Here is a 22,765-nt window from a genome sequence, read left to right as displayed (position 1 = left end):
TAGGTCAAGTCCTGCGGGCCAGGCCACAGTGACGCCAGCCCTCCCTGGGGCTCCCCTCACCCCCTGGAGCTGACTTCCTGCTGTAGAAATGAGCTAGAAGTTCTCACCTACCACTCCTGGGAGCCAGCACCCCAGAGCCAACATGGGCCATGCTGAGCTGCCAGGATACCCACTAGTATATGCCCAGCACAGCAGGACTCACTGGTCCTTAACTGAACCACAGTGGACCGGGTGATTTGTGGGTCACCTCATGTCATACACCTATTTCTGCTTGGGGATCTGCTTGTCCCCAGCTCTCAGGTCATGTGGTTAGGGTCGGGGATTCAGCCCCGGGTAACGGGGTGTGTCACATGATCCTGCTAAGCCCATCACGGCGTTCAGGTACTGTTCAAAGTGACCGACTCAGGGATGGGCATGTGACTCAGGTCAAACCACTATGGCCCAGTCCCAGGTAAGCCTGGGGCTTTTGCTTGAGCAACTAGAAGAGATCAATCATTTCCTGCAGCATGTTAATCTGAGACAAGGGCTGAGGTCATCAGAGAACATCTGGTTGACATTTGGTGAAGCTGACATTTGGTGAAGAGCAGAACAAGAGATGAAGAGAAAAATGAACAGTGATGATACCATTTGAGATCCTGAATCCAAACATGCTTGAAGCCAAACTGCCTGCCTGGATTTCTGAATTATATGACACAATAAACCCTTGCCCTTTGGGGGATGTGGGGGCCAACCTGGCTGAGTACACATAGGTTTTGTGTCACCCGCAATATGAAAAGTCCAAAACCCAACCAGGACTTAGGTCACTGTATGTTGTTTACACATAATTTTAAAAACCTTTTATTAAAGCACTGGAGAAGGAAATGGCAACCCACTCCAGTGTTCTTGCTTGGAAAATTTCATGGAAAGGGGAGCCTGGAGGGCTACAGTCCACGGGGTTGCAAAGAATTGGACACAAGCGAGCACACACACACCTTAAAACACAGGGTTAAAAACAACACCCGTTTCCTATGAGGGCCACTGTGTGTGTGCACACAGGTTGGTGAACACAATTCCAGTGAACAACCTGTGCAGCAGTACATGGGCAGCCCCGCTTCCCACCTCCAGGGGCAGCCACTTCCAGTTTTCTAGACGTGACTCTTGGTAGATAACACCACATCTCTAAGTAATATGCTTTCTCTGCCATTTCTTTTCTTAATTTTAATTATTTATTTCTGGCTTCACTGGGTCCTCGTTGCTGTGCATGGGCTTTCTCCAGTTGCAGCATGTGGGTTTCTTATTGCGGTGGCTTCTCTGGGTGCGGAGCACAGGTTCCACGGCACACGGACTTCAGTGGTTGTCGTGCACAGGATTAGCTGCCCTGCGGAATGTGAGATCCTCCCAGGCCAGGGATCAAACCTGTGTGCCCTGCCTGAGCAGGCAGATTCTTAACCACTGGATCACCAGGGAAGTCCCGTCTGTTCTTCGTTATCTATAGATTTTCTGATATGATAAATGAAACTGTAGTTCCACTTCCCCTCATTACTTTCCTCCCCCATTCCTCCACTCCCAGACTGGTAGGTCTTCTGCTGCTTCCTTTAGATACCATGCCAAGAACTCTCTTTTTAAAAATTATTATGAGTATAGTTGATTTACAATATTGTGTTAGTTTCAGGTACATAGCAAAGTGATTCAGTTGTACATACATATTCTTTTTCAGATTCCTTTCCATTATAGGTTATCTATCACAAGATATTGAATGTAGTTTCCTGTGCTACACAGTAAATCCCTGTTGTTTACCTAGTTTATATATAGTAGTGTGTATCTGTTAATCCTAAATCCCTAATTTATCCCTTCCTTCCCTTTCCTCTTTGGTAAGTGCGTTTTCTATGTGAGCCTATTTCTCTTTTGTAAATAAGTTCATTTGTATCTTTAGTTTAGATTCTACATATAAGTGATTTCATATCATGTTTGTCTTGCTCTGTCTGACTTACTTCACTTCGTATGACAATCTCTAGTTCTATCTAGGAACTCTCTGTCTTATCCCACCAACCAGAAGGAGCGATGGGTTTCTCATGAGTTCATCTTACCCGAGACAGATGTGGTTTTTATGCTGCAAATGAGTGATAAGAAAGCAGAAGAGGCCTTTGCTCCCATTGGCCACAAAAATGCACAATGTTTACTGAACTAAGACAGACAAGTAACACATGTGGACAAGGCACCATGCCAAGCTCTCAGTGTGGACTCTCCCTTCTGGCCATGACAGGTGACACTGGGCAGAGAAATGACTGCCCACCTCCGACAGGGCCACCCCAGGGAGGGAAACGGAGCAGACCCGGGCTGCCCTGGACTGCTCCTGGCTTGTTCCAAGGATGTCCTGGGCTCTAGTTTGAGTTCTCAGTTTCCTTCAGACCAGAAACAGAAACTTATCTTGGTGCGTTCCCGTGTTCACTGCAGCGTTAGTCACAACAGCCAAGGTATGGAAACCACCTAAGCGTCTGACACGTGACCGGGTAAAAGAAATGTGGTATATCTATTTGTTGTTGTTGTTCAGTCACTAAGTCGTATCTGGCTCTTTGCAACCCCATGGACGGCAGCATGTCAGGCCTCCCTGCCCCTCACTAGCTCCTGGAGTTTGCCTAAGTTCATGTATTTTGTACACAATGGGATATTACTCAGTCTTAAAAAAGAAGGAAATCCTGTCATTTGCAATAACATGGATAACCAGGGGGACATTATGTTAAGTCAAATAAGCCAGACACACAAAAATACTATATGATCTCACTTACACGTGGAGCCTGTAAAAGCCGAACTCGGAGAAGCAGAGAGTGGTAGAATGGTGGTTGCCAGGGGCTGGCGGTGGGGTGGGGAAAAATGGAGAGATAATGTCAAAGTGTACAAAGTTTCAGTTATAAGATGAATTAAGGCCTGGAGATCTAGTGTATAGCCTGGTGACTATGGTTAATAATACTGAATTGTGTACTTGAAATTTGCTCAAGAGAGTAAATCTTAACTGTTCTCACACACACAAAACAAAATAAAACAAAAAAAATGGTAGCTATATGAGATTACGGATGGGTTAATTAGGTTGGTTGCGGTAACCATTTCACAAATATATGTATAGCAATTCATCACATTGTATACCTTAAATACGTACAATTGTTATTTATATGTACAATTGCTGTTTGTTAATTATACCTCATAAAGCTGGTGAAGAGGCTCATAGGATGCTCAACATCACTAATTGTTGGAGTATATGTGTGCTTAGTCACTCAGTCACATCCAACCCTTTGCAACCCTACGGACTGTAGCCCACCAGGCTCCTCTGTCAGTGGGGTTCTCCAGGCAAGAATACTGCAGTGGGTTGTCATACCCTCCTCCAGGGGATTCTCAACCCAGGGATTGAACTCACGTCTTCCTGGTCTCCTGCACTGCAGGCAGATTCTTTACCCACTGAACTACCTGAGAAGCCCAATCATTGAAGAAGTGCAAATAAAAATGACAGTGAGGGACTTTCCTGGTGGTCCAGTGGATAAGAATCTACCTCCAATGCAGGGAATGTGGGTTTGATCCCTGGTCAGATCAAACTAAGATCCCGCGTGCCATGGGGCAACACAGCTCACCAGCCACAGCTAAGACCCAACACAGCCAAATAAATAGATAAATATTTCTTAAAAACCCACAATGAGATGCCACCTCACACCTGTCACACCTATTATCAAAAAGCCTATAAATAACAAACACTGGCGAGGATGTGGAGAAAAGGTTCACGTTTGTGTGGGAACGTAAATTGGTGCAGCCACCATGGAATACAGTATAAACTTCCTCAAAACGCTAAAAATGGAACTGTAATATGGTCCAGCAATGCCACTCCTGGGTCTATATCCAAAAAAAATAAACCCAAACACTTAATTAAAAAAGATACAAGGACCCAATGTTCACAGCAGCACTGTTTACAATGTTTACAACAGCCAAGATATGGAAGTAACCCGTGTCCATCAACAGGTGAACTGATAAATAAGACGTATATGTATATGTGTGTGTGTGTGTGTGTGTGTGTATATATGTATATATATATATGTATATATACATATATAGTGGTGCTGGTTTAGTTTCTAAGTCGCTTCCGATTCTTGTGATCCCATAGACTGTGGCCTGCCAGGCTCCTCTGTCCAGGAGATTTTCCAGGCAAGCATATTGGAATGGGTTGCCATTTCCTTCTCCAGGCAATCTTTTCCACCCAGGGATCAAACTCAGGTCTCCTGCATTGCAGGTGGATTCTTTACCACTGACCTGTCAGTGGTATATAGGGAAGCCTATATAAATATAAATATATAGAAACATACACATATATACATACATATACACAATGGAATATTACCCAGCCACAAAAAAGTAATGAAATTCTGCCATTTGCAGTAATGTGGATGGACCTAGATATTATTATGCTTAGTGGACAAGCCAGAGAATACTGTATGTTAGCACTTATTTGTGGAATCTAAAAATATAACAAATGAATGTTTATAGCAAAACAGAAACAGACACATAGATACAGAAAACATAGTGGGAAGAGGGTAAAATGGAGAGGCACGTTAAAAGATACAGACTACTATATATAAACTAGATAAACAACAAGGATATATTTACAGCACAGGGAATTATAGCCATTATCTTGTAATAACTTTCAATAGAGTATAATCTATAAAAAACATTGAATTACTATGTTGTACACTTGAAATTAATATAATACTGTAAGTCAACATACTTCACTTTTAAAATAGTTGGAAAAAAAACAAAGCTCAGTGTTGTGCCCAAGACCCTGCATTCTGCAGTCACAGGACCCAGCTTGAATCCTGGCTCCCCAGCTAGGAGCCTGAAGTGCTCATCAAATGCCTTTCCAGGCTGCATTTCATTTATTTGCTGGGGGTGGGGATGGTAACAAACGTGTTGTATCAGGAGTTACTAAGTCAAGCCTCCAGCTAAAAATTCAGGTCAGTGTCTACCGTACTCCCAGCATACGGTAGGTGCTCATAAATAAACATTTATTAAAACTACCTCAAGAAATAATACAGCTCGTGTCAGAACGCCAGAGTAAAAGGACTGATTTACAGATGTCCCCACCCAAGAAGCACTCACTATTCATGACGAAGTCCTCATGTCCCTGCCCCTGCACCTGAAGGACCCTCTTTCTGGAATGCCTCTCCCAACTGCTGCCAAATCCTTCTGTTCCCTTCAAAATCCAGCTCAAATTTTTACCTTCTCCAGAAAGACTTCTCTGGGTGGCTTCCTCTCTGGAAAATAGGGGGCTTCTAACCCTAGAAGTTGTGGTGCCTAACAGAGAACTAGCCCTCAAAAGTACTAGCAGCTATTATGCCTTGACCACACCCCAACCCCTAAATCACTCCCCTCCTCCCAAGCCCTCCAGAAGCATTTCCATTATACCCAGAAATCCAAAAGTCTATGTCGTGGGCAGACTAATGCCCTCCCCCCAACAAAGATGTTCACACCCTAATTTCCAAAGCCTGCAAATATGTTCCCTTATGTAGCAAAATCAACTTTGCAGATATGACTAAGTTAAGGGTCTTGAGGTGAAAGATTATCTGGGATTATCCAGTGAGTCTTTATAAAAAGGAGGCAGGATAGTCAGAGTCAGAGGAAAAGACGCGACAATGAAACAGGGATCATAGAGAAAGATTTGAAGATGCTATGTAGCTGGCCTGGAAGACAGAGGAAGGGGTATGCAGGAGGCCTGTAGAAGCTGGCAAAAGCAAAGAAACAGATTTTCCCTACAGCCGCCAGACAGAACATAGCCCTGCTTTTGAATTTGGTTATCTTGGCTTTTGAACTTCTCACCTGCAAAACCGTAAGGAAAGAAATCTGTTGTTTTAAGCCACTAAATCTGTGGCAATTTGTTACAGTAGCAATAGGAAACAAGTATAGTCTAGACAGTAGGGCAATTTTGCTCTCGCAGGGGACACTTGGCAATGACTGGAGACACCTCTGGCTCTCACAACACAGCCCCCACAACAAGGAACTGTCCAGCCAAACTGTCAATAGTCCTGAGGCTGAGAAAACCTGCTCTAAAATGACTTTGGTGGGATTCCAAGGAAACTTCCCCCATCCACCTTCCCTCCTCTTCTCTTTTAAAAACACATCTCCATGCATACCAGAAAGAGACAGAGAAATCAGCTTACTCACTGATAAGAGCCGCGACCCACAGCTGAACCCAGGAAGACAAGTCAACATTCACTCTGCGAAGGCTCATAAAAACATCACTGCAGTTCACTGTGCTTTGTTCATACGAAGCCGTTATGATTCAAAGGTTATTGCTTTAAAAACCAAAAATACACATTTTAGAATACAAAGCACAATATTGTAAGTACAGCTTCAATGAACAAAATGCACAGAGGGCCTGAATTTTAATTTTTAATTATTTGCATCCTTCTCATGTTCCCAGGTGGAGAAGGAAATGGCAACCCACTCCAGTATTCTTGTCTAGAGAAGCCTGTGTATGGAGGAGCCTTATGGGCTGCTGTCCATAGGGTCGCACAGGGTCGGACACGACTGAAGCGACTTAGCAGCAGCAGCATGTTCTCAGGACACTCTGTACTCTTGGTGGGTCAGACCAGAGAGACAGCGTGTCTCACTTCTCAGGGCAACTCTGTGTTTACATAGCCTCTCGGTGCCCAGACCATGTGAGTGTCTGGAACAAAAGGGGCCGTGTCTTAGTCCTTCTAGCTCCTAGCCCAGAGTACAATGCCTGGCACACACGAGGTTCCCTAGAAATGCAGCGTGCATGAACGAATGAGTAACTGGAGAAAAGTGGGCCATGTCTGCAGATATAATGGGCCTTGTAGGCATGGAGGACTAGAGGGACTATCAGGTTACAATTACAAGGCATCTAGGGGTTACTTAGCCAGGAGACACAGTTGAGTGTGTGGGAAAACCTGAGTGGGAAAGTCTGGATCATCGGGAGGCCCTCAAAAAGTAGCCAAGACCAGGATTGGGCCCAGCAAGCTTTGAAGATGAACTGATCTGGGTTCAAGTCCGGGCTCTGCCACTACTAGCTGAGTGCCGTTGGGCAAATTACCTAACCTCTCTGAAACTCAGCTTCCTCATCTGCATAATTCACTCATCTACCAAAATGGGGCAGTGTGAGCAAGGTGGAGAAGAGGTGAGAAAGCTGGTCTGTGGCATAGAAGCCAGCTGTCCATATGTTTTGTGCTCCCCTGCCCAAATCCTTTTGCATCTAGGTGGGGCCAGGAGGATACATTTGAGCTGGTGGAATGCAGACAGAAGTAATTTGCGCTGCTATCAGGCCCATCCCATCCCTGAGGCCCATTTGTGGCGCCCTGGCCAGCCTCCCGTCCACTGCAATCCTGTCCTGAGACACGTAGCCCAGAACAGAGTCCCAGCTTTCCAGCACCACTCACAAAGCTCCTGCTCCATCGCTCCCCTCAGCCCCCTGAAGAACAAGGGCTCCCCGCTCCCTGGGCTCACCCACACGGTGCCCTCTGTTCGGCACACACCCTAGCCTGCTCTCCCTACCCATCCCCTAGCCAACTCTGCACATCCCTCAGGTCTCAGGTTAGATAGATGTCACCTCCTCCAGGAAGCCTCGCTGGAGCCCCAGGAGTTTGGTACCATTAGCTTCATCCTACAGAGGCGGAAGCTGAGGAACAGGGAGGTGAAGTGACTTGCCCAAATCACACGGCTAGAAGGCAGGGGAGGTGGGTTTGCAGCCAGGGCAGATCTATCCAGGGTTTCACTCAGCCCTGACTTGCTAAACCACTTTCAAACTGTGATTCCAGGGACCACTAGCAGCAGCAGCAGCCTCACCTGAAAACTTGTCACATGTGCAAATTCTGGGGCCCCATGCCAGTCCTGCTCAAGTAAACTCTGGGGGTGGGCCTGGCAAGCCGTGTTTAAACAATTCCTCCAGGTGGTGTGGATATGCACTGAAATTCAAGAACCACTGGCCCAGAGACATGTTCTCAGTTGAGCCGCCTGCCTTTTGGCCACTCCCTGTGGAATCCTTGCAAGGTCTAGAAAGTGTCCCCGCTGGAGAACTGGACGCTGTCTGCCCTCTGATTTTCTAGCCATCTGAAATGCTTCTCTGGCTGTTCCACAGCCCTGGGTCTTTGGGGAACAAGAGACTGTCTTCTACTTTATCATCAAGCCTGTTGGTGACTCACTTCTTCCTTTGTTTGAAGCCTGCTTCTTGTGCCCATCAGCCTTGGTGGCAGGAGTTTAATTCAGCAACACTTGAAGGGCCAAGCCACTTTTATCCTGCGGTGGGCACTATAGCCACTTTCCTCTAGAACATTCTCAGTTCACTGGGATTACGTCTGCAGCTTCTTGATCAGCAGAACTGATCTCCCCAGCACAAAAACGTTTATTCTTAAATCAGTCCAGCAAGCCACTATTACATTGAATGCAGTCCTGGTCATCAACTTGTCCTGTATCAGCTTTAAGAATCAGACCAGAAAGAGTAACTCTTAGAGAATGAGCCTGAACAAATCCAAGCTTCTGCTGGTGACCCTCAGCTTTCTTCCACACTGCTCTCAGTGTCCTGACACCTGGATGTCAACCCTGCCAAAGACTGGACCAGACTTCTTTGGGGAATCTGATCAGTGTGAGAAAAAGGGCCTAAAGACACCCTCCCTTGTGGAACACCAGATCACCCCAAGGGGAAAGCCGCAACCAAGAAGCCCCTCTCATACCCAAAGACCTTTCATAGGGCTTCCTGGAGCCCCACTTTCTTCAGCAGATAGTCACAGACCACCAGAGAGGTGGAAAGGAGAGCTCCTGTCAATCAGGGGCCCAGCCTCCTTCCAGCCTGTGGCTCTGCCCTCCTCCAGGCCCTCACAGTCCTCTCAACTCTGCTGGTAAATGGGAGACTGGGGGAGGTTTTTAGTGTCCAGCCTTGGGGGAGACACACACTATTTCTGCTCACATTCCAACAAGCCAAAACTTAGTCATGTGGCCCAAGAAATTGTAAGGGAGCCCAAGAAACACAACCAGGATGCTATCCCAGGAAGAAGAGAACACGGTGACCAACAGCCATCTCTGCCACATAATACATTAAAAATGCTTAAAATCATATCAGTGATACATCCTTAGTCAGCCAGAAAGTACCATCCTGTCACCCAAAGCGCGCGCATACACACAAACACATACACCCCTGCTGCAAATCACAGAATGTACACAAGTGATCATATGTAAACAGACCGTTTCAAGGGATCCTCAGACCCTGACTTCCTCTCTCCTCATCCCCTGCAAAAGATAATTTGGGACAGCAGCCCACATCCCTTCTTGAAGAAGAACAGGAGAGGAGGGGGGATGGCAATCCCAACCATCATGTTACACCTGAAATCCCACTATCAAACAGCTTTATTGTATTTGTTGAATAAATGCCTGGAGTAAAAAATGAAAGGTGCTGTGGAGGCCAGGGAAAAGGAGGACACCTAGGAAACTCTAAATCCCACCTCCTCCCACAGGCATCCTTTCCATCACCACCTTCAGGAAGCCTTCCCCAATGACCCCCCCCAAGCCCCCACCCCCACGCCACACACAGGGTATCATCAGCTCCCACCTGCTTACTCTGTATTCCTTCCCTTAGCCCACCTTGCTCATTAGTACCTGCTGTTAAGATTACTCTGGGCCTCAGTTTCCTCCTCTGTAAAATCAGAGGGGTAGGCAATTTCCTGGTTGAGCGGCCCCCAGGCAGCAGCTTCCAGGGCCGAGGACCCAGAAGTCAGACTCCCATAGAACTTCCCCTCCGGCAGACTAGCCACCCTCCTCCCAGCAACCCATCCGGCTCACTCGGGGCGCAGCTGGGCGGGTTCCCCGCAATCCCCCACCCCCGCGCGGCGGAGCTAGGCCGGGACTCCCCCGGGGAGGCCGCCGCCCCGCGGCTCCGCATACTGATGCCCGGCCCCTTGGCGCACTTGTCCACGGGGCCTGCCAACACCAGAACTCTTGCAGTCAACACTGCAGCAGCAAGGGTGCGTCGACACTGTCCTTGAGGTTCCTGGAACTGGGGCCTCTTGTTCGAGGGCCCAGGTAGGCGATGCGGCTTCGGGCCCCGCGGGGAAAGGAAGGCAGCCTTCCCCCACCTCTGCGGGCCCCGAGGCGCCCCAGGCGGAGGCCCCCAAGCCGTCTCTCTCACACCATCGAGTGCCAAGTATTTTCCCAACAGGCAATGCCGTTAATCAGCACGACGCTCCCATTTTACAGAAGCAAACAGCGAAAGCCGAAGAGCTGAACCCTCACATCCTCCTTCCGCCTCGAGCCCCGGCTTTGAAGCACCGGACCCTGAGCGGTCCGGGCGCTGGCGGCACCGGGGCGCGCAGGCTTGCAGCGCCGGATCCCGGCCCCCTTGGCCAACCGCGGCCCCACCTACCTGCCTCGGGCGGACCGGCGCGGCAGCCGCTGCCCACGGCCGCGAGGATCCAGAGGAGCTGGCAGAGGCTCGTGGCCCGGTGCTCCAGGGTGCAGGGCGGGCGGGCCCCCCGAAGGTGCCGGGGAGCGGCGAGCCGGGCGCGCGGGCCGGCGCTCCGAGGAGGCGGCGGCGGCCGCGGCAACGATCCCGGGGCGCGAGGGGTGCGCGGAGCCGCTGGGATGGTCCCGGGGCGCTAGGGGAGCGTTCCGAGGGCGACCGTCAGCGGAGCTGGGGCAGCTGCTGCGGCAGCGCGGCTTGCGGGAGGCGGATCCCCACACTGGCGGAGCCGGGGCTGGGGCCGGAGGCGGCGGGCCGGGGCGGGGCGGCGGCGCTCACGTGGCCGCCCCGGCTCCTTCTGCCGCCGCGTGGACCTCCCGGCGCTGCGTCTGCTGATCACTAGCCCGCTGACTACAGAGCTTCCGGATCTAACGCCTGGGGCGCGCCTGGCCACCTACTGGCAAAGGGGGCGCCCTCCTAGCGGGTAATTTGAGAGGGGGCAGCTAACCTCTTGCTCTGGTACCGCACCCTCCCATTCTCCATCTGCTGCCTGTCTAGTTCCTGTATTCAAATCCTTTCCCCAAATCAGTAATGATCCGATCTCATTGTACGTCTCTTAAAATATTTTTTTTTTTATCAGAAATCGCTTTTTTTTTTCCTCCCTGATCTCTTCTTTGCAAAAACTTAGGCATGTATGACTATGGCAATTACTTGTGTAATTATTTGTATAGTACGTTGCTGTATTCCTCTTAGCGCACGGCCTGGCATCTGCGTGCGTGCTAAGTTGCTTCAGCTGTGTCCGACTCTGTGTGACCCTATGGACTGTAGCCCGCCAGGCTCCTCTGTCCATGGGATTCTCCAGGCAAGAATAAAGGAGTGGGTTGTCATGCCCTCCACCAGGAGATCCTTCCCAGCCTGGCACCTAATAAGTGCTTAATAAATACCTGGGAAATGAACGAATAAATATGGAAAAGTATAATGAAGAAAAGGAAATAAAACTAATGATAACCACTGTGAACAAGTTCATATTATATTCTTCCTATTTTTCTAGTGAAAGTTTAGAAATTTCACAACTCTTAAATTTAGAAATAAAAGACTTCGCTGGCCTTCCAGTGGTTAAAACTCTGGGCTTCCACTGCAGGGGGCACAGGAAAAAAAAAAAATAACAGTGATATTTATCAAGCGTTTTTTTCTCATACTATCTTCATATCAACTTTTGTAGCTCTACTGTACAGATCATAAAACTGAGGCTTATAGAGGGACACCTACCCAGAAGATTTCCAAGGTAGGGGCCCAAGGCAAACAGAGAAACAAGTGTATGCAAGCAGGCCAGAAACAGACAGGGTTATCTAGGTATGATTGTGGGAGTGTTTACATTTTTCCTAAGAAGAGTGGGCTCTTACCTATTTCTCCTATCCACTCAACACTAGGTTGTAAACATGTTTCTGTGGTCAAGGGCTACCTGTCATTTGCAATGCCTTCTTTGATGAGCCTTTTTGGAGTTGTGATAAGAGCTGATATTTACAGGACATTCGCTTTGTGTCAGGCATTGCGGTAACTGCTTTATAGACATTATCTTTTTAAAATTCTGGTCATAATCCTCTTATTGTCCCCACTTCATACACAGGGAGACTAAGGCAGGTTAAGTGACTCTCCCAAGTTTACATAGGAAGTTGCAGATTTTGACCCAGGTCTCGGTATATATTGACCAACCCCTAGGGTGTCCTGTCCATAATTCTTGACACTTCAGGTTTGTGTGTGTGTGCTCAGTTGCTTGACATGTCCAGCTCTTTGCAACCCTATGGACTGTAGCCCGCCAGGCTCCTCTTTCCATGGGATTTCCCAGGCAAGAATACTGGAGTGGGTTGCCATTTCCTATTTTAGGGCATCTTCCCGACCCAGGGATCAAACCCCAGTCTCTCGCGTCTCCTGCATTGGCATGAGGATTCTTTATCACAGCACCACCTGGGAAGGCCACTTCAGGTTTTATGGCCCCTGAAAATTCAGATTCTGTTGGGAGAGTGAAGTCCTTCAGCTTACCAGCTGCAATGCTCTCTGTAGGGAGTAGGTACAAGTTTATGAGGCTTGGGGAGAGGGTGACATTCAGGCAGCACCTCATAAGGTGGTGAAGGGAATGAACAAATAGAAATGGTCCTAAGACCATTGGTCATCGAGTGTTTCACCCTTTGGCCTAAATACTACAAGTTTCAGAAAACGCAAGATCTAGAAGATATATATATATCATTTTTGTTTGAAATATTGGCTCCATTAGTCATCTTGAAAAAAAACTCTGGCTTTCAGCATAAAACAAAATTATACCTGGAAATTTTAACCATGGGAAAACTGGACAAGAACAGAGTCTGAGCTAGTCTGTTCAAGCCCAAAGAAAGGCTGAAAAAGAAAAAAGATTGCTCTACTTATAGCTCTGTGGCTCTGGACAAGTTATTTAGCTTCTTTTTTCCTCTCTTTGGTGTATGAGCATCTTTTGCTTTAAGGAACCAGTACACCCTATTCTCAATTCATGAGAACAGCCCTCTCCACTCTCCTGGTTCTAAGATTGGACACATGACTAGACCTGGCTGGTCAGTATATTCCATCCCTTTTGCCCCGTTCATTGGTTCTGGGATGAGCATGTGACCCAAGTCAAGCCAATGAGATACTAATTTGGGTCTTTTATAGCTGCCATTTTAAAAGAGAATCTCTTTGAAGCAATCTAAATGTCCATCAGCAGATGAATGGATAAAGAAGACGTGGTGTGTATTACACACACACACACACACACACACACATGGGCTCTCCTGGTGGCTCAGATGGTAAAGAATCTGCCTGCAATGCCGGAGACCTGGGTTCGATTCCTGGTCTTATCTGGAAAATCCTCTGAAGAAGGGAATGGCTACCTACTCCAGTATTCTTGTCTGGAGAGTTTCATGAACAGAGGAGCCTGGTGGGCTACAGTCCATGAGGTCACAAAGAGTCGAACCTGACTGAGTAACACCTTCATTTTTCATATATATACATAAATAATGGATTATTACTCAGCCATAATAAAGAATGAAATAATGCCATTTGAAGCAACATGGATGGATCGAGAGATTATCATACTAAGTGAAGTAAGTCAGTCAGAGAAAGACAAACATGATATCACTTATTTGTGGAATCTAAAAAAGAATAAATTGTACAAACAAACTTATTTACAAAACAGAAATAGACACACAGACATAGAAAACATACTTAAGGTTACCAAAGAGGAAAGGGATAAATTAGGAATTTACAGATATATACTACTATATATAAAATAGATGAACAATCTGAAAAATAATATATATATGTATAACTGAATCACTTTGTGTAACAATTGTGTTAGTTTTAGGCATACAGCAAAGAGCCACAGAGCTATAAGTAGAGCAGTCTTTTTTCTTTTTTGGCCTTTCTTTTTCACATTCTTTTCTATTATCAGTTATTATAAGATATTGAATATAGTTCTTGTGCTATCCTTGTTATTTATCTATGGGTATTTGTTCTTAAAGCAAATACTTATTAAGCTCCAATTGTGTGCCAAGTATTGTGTTAGGAGTTGGAGGAAAGACCTCCCTTTAGAGAGTGGTCAAACAGGGGAGGAAAAGGGAAAACAAATTTCTTAAGGAGTCATGATTCCCAATACAAACTGCAGGATGTGCTATGAGAGAGAATTTTAAGGGGCAATAAGAGATTATAAAGGCAAATGCGGTCAGAAAGGATTCTCTGATGAGATGACATTTGAGTTGCACTCTGAAGGCTTCCCAGATGGCACCAGTGGTGGAGAATCTGCCTTCCAATGCAGAGATGTGGGTTTGATCCCCTGAAGTAGGAAGATCCCCTGGAGTAGGAAATGGCAACCCACACCAGTATTCTTGCTTGGAGAATCCCATGAACAGAGGAGCCTGGCAGGCTATAGTCCATGGGGTCACAAAGAGTCGGCACTGAGGTATTACTTCCAGGAGCTTCAGGTGCCCGGGGTGGCCTCAGCAAGGAGATGTGAACCAGATCATTCTTGGTTTTTACTTGATCCTTAATCACCCCATTTAACCACCACATAAAGCTGTTCGGACTTTACTGAAGAGTGTGGAATAACAAAGAGAATTAAACATAGGAGGATAAAAATTAAACTGTACCCTCATTTTTATAGTATCCAAGAGGAAAAATAAACCATTCACAGTGTTTCTTGGCGCACTCTAGTTCCAAGCCTTACTCCATGTACTGAAGCCTGCCCTTTCTTCTCTCATATGGACAGACATCTCCTCTCCAAGCACTGAAGGACAAAATCCCCACTTGTATTAGAAAAGCCCCTCTCCCGGCCCACAGGATTTTTTTTTCCCCTCTCCCTCCAGCAGAGTAATCACGGGACTCACTAACCCACAGGATGCAAAAAATATCAAGAAAGTGAAAAAACAATTCAGAGAATGGGAGAAAATATTCATAAATCATATATCTGATGAGGGATTTATAGCTAGAATATATAAAGAACTCATAACGCAAATAAATAAAAAGAGAACTCCATTTCAAAATGGGTTACAGATTTGAATAGACAGCTCTACAAAGAAGATATACAAAGGCCAATAAGCACATGAAAAGATCCTCAACATCATTAGTCATTGGAAAAATGCAACTCAAAACTGAATCCACTAGGAGGTCTATAATCAAAAGTCAGATAACAAGTGCCGGCAAGGATGTGAAGAAGCTAGAAAACTCACACACTGCAAGCAGGAATGGAAAATGGAAAACCACTTGACAGTTTCTCAGAAAAATTAAGCATGGGGTTCCCATATAACCTAGGAATTCCACTCCCCAGCATATATCCAAGAGAAATGAAAATATATGTCTGCACAAAAACATCTGCAAAAATGTTCATAGCCACATTATTCATAATAGGAGAAAGGTGAAAACAACCCAAATGTCCATCAACCAATGAATGGATAATTAAAATGGGGTATATCCACACAACGGAATATTATTCAGCAATAAAAACGAGTGGAGTACTGATAAACGCTAAAACATAGATAAAACTTAAAAACAATATGCTAAGTGAAAGGAGCCAGACACAAAAGGCAACAGATATATGATTTCATTTATATGAAATGGCCAGAAAAGGAAATCCTTTGCGATGGAAGGCAGATTAGTGGTTGCTTGGGGGGCTGACAAGGGAGTTTGTGGGGAATGGAGAGTGATAACTAACAGGTATTCCTTTTTAGATGAAAAGATCTTAAAATTGATTGTGGGGATGGTTGCATAATTATGTGAATATACTTAGCAATGAGCTATACACTTTAAGGAGGGGTCTTGTCAAGTGCTCGGGGCTGGTGCACTGGGATGACCCAGAGGGATGGGGTGGGGAGGGAGGCGGGAGGGGGGTTCGGGATGGGGAACACATGTAAATCCATGGCTGATTCAGGTCAATGTATGGCAAAAACCACTACAATATTGTAAAGTAATTAGCCTCCAACTAATAAAAATAAAGGAAAAAAAGAAAAAAAAAAGAGGGGTCTTCTATGGTATGTGAATTACATCATGATAAAATTGTGACCCTCAAAAAAGGGCTCACGGTATCGTCACGGTGCTTCAGGGTGTGACTCAGGAGAGGGATCCTCAGGAACAGTGCTGTAGCCCAGTCTAGGTCGTGGCTGCTCCCCACTTCAAAGGATGGGAGTAATCTGCCCACAGGCTCAGGGGGGGCTGGAGAACCGCTCTAGCCATCAAACGCCATGGGAACGAAATGCTTCTAAGCACCGGCTCCTCTGATTCCCTGTCCACAGGAGGCTGTAGGAGTTATAGAGCAGTTTTAGGTTCACAGTGGAACTGAATGGAAGGATTTCCTGTATCCCTCCTGCCCCTACACAAGACAAGAATAGCCTCCCCCATTATCAACACCCCCCCCTCCCCGGCCATGTGTTACACTTAACTAACCTACACTGCGCAGAGCCCACAGTTTACGTTAGAATTCACTCTTGGTGGTATACATCCTAGGTGCCCATGTGCTCGGCCATGTCTGGCTCTTTGCAGGTTGCAACCCCATGGACTGTGGCCTGCTGGGACTAGCCCATCAGGCTCCTCTGTCCGTGGGATTTTCTAGGCAAGAACAGTGGAGTCGGTTGCCATTTCCTACTCCAGGGGGTCTTCCCAACCCAGGGATGGAATCACATCTCTTGCACCTCCTGCATTGGCAGGTGGATTCTTTACCACTGGGCCACTTGGGAAGTCCCCCGCATTCTATGAGTTTGGTCTAATTTATAGTGACAGTATCAGGTGTTATGTTTAGTATCATACAGAGCAGCTTCACTGTCTTAAAAACCCTTCATCTATTAATCCCCTACCTCCCCCTCACCTCCCAGAACTACAATGGAATGCTTTTAAGTAGAAGCTTAAAAAAAATCCTTGTAAATCCTCCTTTGCTCCTTTGCTCAGGAGGTCTAGGGCCTACTGTGCACAAAACCATCACAGGGCCATTCAGTGACCCACCTGTAGCTACAGAAAGACTAGCAGAAGCTAGGAAACGACCACTCTTCTATTATTTGGACAGTGTCTTTCTCTCTTTTCCTTGCACAAGGCCAATTCCAGGATTAGGGTGGGGCATGTATGAAACTTTAGATACATTTGCCCCTGTATCATTATAGGCTTCCCCGGTGGTTCAGGCTATAAAGAGTCTGCCTGCAATGCAGGAGACCCAGGTTCAATCCCTGGGTTGGGAAGATCCCCTGGAGAAGGGAATGGCTACTCAGTCCAGTATTCTTGCCTGGAGAATTCCACGGACAGAGAATCCTGGTGGGCCATAGTCCATGGGGTCACAGAAGTTGGACATGACTGACACTTTTACTTTTTTCACTGCATAGAAAAAGATCTAGCAGGATACAGCTAAACTGTTACTCATTTGGATTCGGTTTTGAAGGAGGGAAGTGGTGAGGAAGAGAACTTCTCTTTAACTTTATACAGATTTGACATCTGAAAAAAACTTTACAATGAGCATACATTACATTATATTTCAAATTTAAAAAGACAAAAAAGCACCTTTCTTTACCGAAGTGTTGGCAGAGTTTAACTGTGTGGAGAAATTGAAGATGATTTTATTCTTTTATTTGCGCTTTTCTTTCTTAGCCTTTGGTTTCAATAAGAAACATGTATTTATTACTTTAGTAAAGGTTATTTTTAACTGTCACTTCCATAAAAAAAAAAAAAAAAAAAAAGCAAAAGATAAACAGAGTCCAGCTGCCCTGGTTTCCATGGCCTCCCTACCCTTGCCTGCCTGGGCCTGGGTTTTGCATAGGAACGGTCCTCCCAGCCTCACCCTTAAGGCAGAACTCACCAGGGAAGCTGAGTCAGCATTTCTGCAGAGGCCTGCAGGGAGTCAGGCCTGTTCACTGGAGCAGATAAGCTCATGGCCTTGCTTCCACTGGATTTTTGTTTTGTTGAAGCAACTGGCTTGAGGGTTCTGAAGCAGCTCTGGAAACAGCTTTTCTCCCAGAAGACCTGATTTTTGCCTTATCTGGTCTAGGAGGTGCTGGATAAATGCTCATTTGAATTATCAGAGAGAGAGAGTGGGAAGGACTAGGGTTGTGTTATGGAGTCCAAGTTCATACTGCTCACACACACAACAGGCCAATAAATCGAGAGAGGAGGTTCTGGGTCAGGGAACAGCAACTTTATTTGGAAAGCCGGCAAGCAGAGAAGACGGTGGACGAGTGTTCCAAAAGAACCACCTTACTCGAGTTAGAATTCAGGTTTCTTTTATCCTAAAAGAGGAGGCGGGGGATGGCTGGTTGTTGCAAACTTCTTGGTGCCAGAATCCTTTGTTCTTACAACTGTTCATGTAGGTCAGGTCACAAAGTTCCCGTAAACCTCCAACAGGACAAATATTATTCTCTGTTCTGCAACTTTCTCTTGGCGTATGAATGGAAACGTGTTATACCTTTAAAGATCAGAGCCTAGAGAAGGAGATATCCTGTATATTTCAGGTTGTAGGCAACAACCCTTTACAAAAGATGCAGAGCCATTGTGACTAGGCACAGGCGACAGAACACAAAGGTTAGAGCCAAAGGGATAGATTCAATATGGAGTCAGGTTTGTTCTCACTGTTACAGTTGCTGCTAGCAAATGATCCCACTACTGGAGAAGGCTTTGAGTCATTTGTTGGGGGATTACTCAAAGAGGGGCTTCCCTGGTGGTTCAGATAGTAAAGAATCTGCCTGCAAGGCAGGTAGACCTAGCTTGGGTCTCTAGGTCGGGAAGATCCCCAGGAGAAAGGAATGGCTACCCACTCTAGTATTCTTGCCTGGAGAATTCCATGCATGGACAGAGAAGCCTGGTGGGCTACAGTCTTTCGGGTCCCAAAGAGTGGGACACAACTGAGCAACGAACACGTTCACTCACTTTACCCAAAGAGATCTCTGCTTCCACCTTGTGGCCACACGGGGTGATCTTTCAGAAGAGTTGAACAAAATGAATTCTGGGTGGCAGGAACTGGAAGTTGATGTGTTATGTATTTGCTCTGAATTTACTGCATTTTATTTTATTTTTATAAGGAAAACCACCATTTTGGTTCTCAATATTTATTCAAGATCTTACACAAAATATTTCGGATAATTGAGTTTTGGTCGTCATCTTTCTCCTCTTCATTTTGATTAATCTGTAAGTAGCAATTTGTAACTTCGCTTTTAGCAACAAGGCATAACCAACACGTAGATTATTCTTCAAATATTTTTTGGTGAGATATTTCAAATACCTTTTGGAAAAGGGCACAATTACAATAATTTTGCTTTCTTTGCTTCTTCGATTGTTACAACCCCTCCACCAGGATTCCCAGCTTTCCCATTCACTTTGATTCTCTCCTGAAAAAACTACTCAAAATTGGCAGCATCCTTGATTCCATCCTCTCCAGGGTTGGTACAGTCCAAGGTAAACTTAGGACAGTACCCGCTTCTTTTTTGTTGCCCCGCTTCCCGACAAGCTTTTTCACCGGCGCCATGGCGGCAGCAGAGGCAGAAAAGGCTACTGTATTTTTAAAATCTCACTGAAAATAGTCTCCTATGTGAAGAACACTGGATCTTGGAAGGGTCAGGAATGCTGGTTCTACCTGGGGCAGCGAACACAATTTTTTTTGCCTCTCTGAGCCTCAGTTCCCCGCTCTGTAAGAACAGAGTGGATACTCGTGATGACTGAGGGAGTCTACACAAGTCAATGATCTGTAAAAGCGTTCAGTGATATTCCTTCCTGGAATCACAGTGGCAAATGTCAGGCCATGGGGCCGCCCAAGGCTGCAGAAGGACGAGAGAGTCCACAGGATGGTGACCCAGCTGGTTCCCCGAAAACCCGGGTTCCGCGCGGACCTGCAGCTCGGCCCTGAACAAGCGCCAGTGCAACACTGCCCCCACGTGGTCGCAGGCAGTATCTCACGCTCACGGAAAACCAAACGCAAACATAGATGACGATTGACTATTAACATTTTGGAACTCCTTTTTTTCCTTTTTGACGCTGCGTCCCGACTGTATTTACTACTGCGGATAACGAGAGCACTCCGATGCCGAAGCCCGGAAGGAAGCCACGGGGTTAGTACGTGGAAACTGGCGGCAGGACGCCAGGCTGATATCTGGCAAACGTACAATGGAGGCGGGGTTTGGAGAGAGCGAGGCGCCGGGTTATGAGACTAATATAGTACGTGTGGAAGACGTTGCGAATGGGAGGTAGCGTGGCCGAGTGGTCTAAGGCGCTGGATTTAGGCTCCAGTCATTTCGATGGCGTGGGTTCGAATCCCACCGCTGCCACACCTTGCGGGTTTCACCTTTTCAACTTCTGAATCATCTCCCAATTATTCTTCGCCTTTTTTTGTGTTTATTTTTTAACCTACTGACGCTGTTTTTTCTTTTTTAAAAATGGAATGAGGAAGGGAGGGGGAAAGGAGGAAACTGCAGCTCGGGGGACCTCACTCCTTTAGCCTTATACACAACCCTCACCAATTCTGCTACCTAAAGATACGAAAACGTCTCGCTATTTTCATGGTAAAGCATTTGAGATACTTTAAGAAGCTCTCAGACTGTCTGCGCGTTTGATTTAAGGCTTCAAAGCCTGAGGCCCAGGGAGAGGGCCTCTTTCGGCCTTGCAGCGACGGAGATTAGGTGGGGGTGATTATAACCAAGACTTCACTTAGGGAGGGTCCCTTTCCGGCCTCCTCTGGTCTGCAGAGAGCTCAGGCTGACTCCATAAATCCCTGTTGGTAAAAACTGTGTCAGGCGACCTTACGGAGGGTCTGGGGGCTCGAGACCCCCGCCCCAGCCGGGTTTATCAGCCTAGAGGTCCCAGCTTCATTGATCCACTTCCTACCTGGTTTTTGTGCTTGTTTATTTACTCATTCAACAACAATTTATGAAGGGCCTACTCCTAATAGTCCTGGATTGGGCTTTCTAGGTGGCTCAGTGGTAAAGAATCTGCCTGCCAATGCAGGAGATGAAAGAGATATGGGTTTAATTCCTGGGTCAGGAAGATCCCCTGGAGAGGGAAATGGCAACCCACTCCAGTATCCGTGACTGGGAAACTCCATGGACAGAGGAGCCTGTCTGGGCTTACAGTCCATGGGGTCACAAGAGTCAGACAGGAAACAGGAAGATCAACCTGAGGCTAAAGAGGAAGAGGGCAGAAGTTCACATCCACTGAACTTTCCTCAATTATACCTGTGAGGATTGTTATGCAGCGTGAGGAAGCTGATCCCTCTGAGGAGATTACATTTAGTCATTATATCTCCTTAGACTTCTGTTGGCTGTGACAGCTTCTTAGACTTTCCTTGTTTTTGACGACCCCCCGGCCCTCCCACCCCAGTTCTGAGTAAGGCATTTTGTAGAAAGTTTCTCAATTACTTTGATTTCTTTTCATAATTAGGATTTGGGAACTTAGAATCTTAAGGGATTTTGAAAGGAAGACCACAGAGGTAAAGCGCCATTGTCTTCCCACATCAAGAGGACAGGCTATTGGGATTTCTCTGGAGGGCCAGTGGTTAGGATTCTAACCAATGCAAGGGGGTTGCAGGTTCCATCCTTGCTGGGGAACTAATATCCCCCAAGTATGGCTAAAAAAACAAAAAAAGTACACATTAGCAACATAATTTATTACTGTTGATGTTAACCTTGATCACCTGGCTAGGCCTTATTTGCAGGTTTCTCCACTGGAAATTCACACCCCCTCCCCAGCACTGTACTCTTTAGAATGAAGTCACTGTATACACTTTAAAAAAAATTTTTTTTTGAATTAGAGTGTAGTTGATTTACAACGTTGTGTTAGCATTTGCTGTAGGGCAAGGTGAATCAGTTATACATACACACATATCCACTCCTTTTCAGATTCTATTCCCATATAGGTCATTGCAGGGTACTGGGTAGAGTTCCCTGTGCTCTTATTAGTTATATATACATATATATATATATATATATATATATTTTTTTTTAGTTCTACCACTTTATTGCTACCAACCCATCTCCCTCCATCCTCGTGCACACATGCTCAGTCATGTAATCCCATGGACTTCAGCCCACAAGACTCCTCTGTCCATGGACTTTTCCAGGCAAGAATACTGGAGTGGGTTGCCATTTCCTTCTCCTTAGTTATCTATTTTATATATAGTAATGTGGAGTTGTGATATTCTCACTTTTCACTTCACTTAAGGGTGAAATGTTTACATCAGTTAATTGAAATTCTATACAAAGCAAGTGGTCTCTTCCCTCATTTATTAAATTTATTTGTACCACTATGGACTCCTAGATATTCATTTTGTATTTTGGGAAATAAACCAGTAATCATTTGTTCAAAGTGTTGTATCTTTAGCCACTGGGAGCTCTTATAGCTGGCTCAGGTGTCCTTTCAATGTACCTCCATCACTGCGTGGTTGTTGTTTTTAAACACTTCTCACTTTGTGGCACCATAAGATGCTCCAGGTTCATCTTACATGTTTCCTGTTCCAGAGTTTGCCGTTTATCTTAGGCGTCATGGGCCCTTTATTAGAGAATGGTATTAAGGAAACAAGATCTGGGTACCAGATGGGGTCTAGATACTGAGGTATTATTGTTTCTAGGCTCTGTCAACTGATAAAACGATGAAATTTCCCAGGTGGCTCAGGGGTAAAGAATCTGCCTGCAATGTAAGAGATGTGGGTTCGATCCCTGGGTAGGGAAGATCCCCTGGAGAAGGAAATGGCAACTTACTCCACTATGCTTGCCTGGGAAATTCCATGGACAGAGGAGCCTGGAAAGCTGGTCACAACTTAGCCACTAAATAACAACAACAAATGCTTAAAAAAATAAAAGGAATACAGTCACAGATATAGAAAACAAACTTATG

The 22,765-nt window shown here is 46.0% G+C and overlaps 1 protein-coding gene, 1 non-coding gene and 1 pseudogene across 3 annotated transcripts in view; 1 reads left to right on the top strand and 2 right to left on the bottom strand.

Annotated features, from left to right (window-relative positions):
- Nucleotides 1–10,531, bottom strand: part of EEF2K (eukaryotic elongation factor 2 kinase) — a 66,702-nt gene extending 56,171 nt beyond the window's left edge. For both annotated transcript variants that reach the window (XM_061152993.1, XM_061152994.1), the window contains exon 1: nt 10,382–10,531. The gene's annotated coding sequence lies outside the window, so the exon portion shown is untranslated. The remainder of the gene's footprint in view (nt 1–10,381) is intronic.
- On the bottom strand, nt 10,378–19,409 carry LOC133063217 (large ribosomal subunit protein eL22-like; annotated as a pseudogene).
- Nucleotides 19,410–20,123: 714 nt separating this feature from the next.
- TRNAL-UAG (transfer RNA leucine (anticodon UAG)) lies at nt 20,124–20,205 on the top strand. The gene has a single exon. It is a non-coding gene; the product is annotated as a tRNA-Leu (tRNA).
- Nucleotides 20,206–22,765: the final 2,560 nt, after the last annotated feature.

This window comes from Dama dama, chromosome 10 (genome assembly GCF_033118175.1).
Source record: "Dama dama isolate Ldn47 chromosome 10, ASM3311817v1, whole genome shotgun sequence".
Taxonomy (NCBI): Eukaryota; Metazoa; Chordata; class Mammalia; order Artiodactyla; family Cervidae; genus Dama; species Dama dama.
The sequence above is the reverse complement of the archived record's forward strand: the minus strand, read 5'-3'. Positions and strand labels throughout refer to the sequence as shown.